Here is a 773-nt window from a genome sequence, read left to right on the forward strand (position 1 = left end):
TGGCTCGCCCATTCTCTCTCTCTCCCTCTATCTGTCCTTCTCTCTGTGTCTGTCACTCTCAAATAAATAAATAAAATTAAAAAAAAAAACACACCATAAACAGCATTCCTGAAGGATGACACTCAAAGCCGTCCTCTTGCCTTCACGCACGCACACACACACACGTACAACTACATGCACACTTACATATATATGTAGAAAAAGAAATTAGGGTACATCTTAATAGTAATCTGAAATAATTTTTTTCTAGTAAGCTGTTAATACAACAGGAAATCTAGCAATTAATAATATCTTAGAATTGTGCTTGCTTCGGCAGCACATATACTAAAATTGGAATGATACAGAGAAGATTAGCATGGCCCCTGTGCAAGGGTGACATGCAAATAACTCAAAATCAAGAAAACACTGCATATCACTATGACACACTGTTTAAAGCTCTATACCTAGATTTCTCTAGTCTTCAACTGTAAGAAATGAATGACCTACTTTGAGAACTCCTGTCAAAATGATTGTCCTTATGGAATGGTTGGTTTTATTTCCCCAAGATATCATATTTGACCTGGGCAACGTTTTCTTGTGTTATTTTCTTCTTACAAAGTGAAAGCAATGAAAGTGGAGACACATGGCTTAAAGACCTGCAACCCATCATGGAGGTGCTCCCTCCCAGAGAGCCCTGGTTGACTTCCTGGACCTCTTCTGGGTCCCCAGCTAATGATTCCCCTTTCAAAAAGGAGACTGGAGTTCATTTGTGCATATCACTTGGAAAGTGAATC

General features: G+C 38.9%; 1 non-coding gene across 1 annotated transcript; it reads left to right on the top strand.

The window, feature by feature from the left end:
- The first annotated feature begins 300 nt into the window (after positions 1-300).
- On the top strand, positions 301-407 carry LOC123458237. The gene has a single exon (XR_006635534.1). It is a non-coding gene; the product is annotated as a U6 spliceosomal RNA (small nuclear RNA).
- The last annotated feature ends 366 nt before the right edge of the window (positions 408-773 follow it).

This window comes from Jaculus jaculus, chromosome 1, assembly GCF_020740685.1.
Source record: "Jaculus jaculus isolate mJacJac1 chromosome 1, mJacJac1.mat.Y.cur, whole genome shotgun sequence".
Lineage (NCBI taxonomy): Eukaryota > Metazoa > Chordata > Mammalia > Rodentia > Dipodidae > Jaculus > Jaculus jaculus.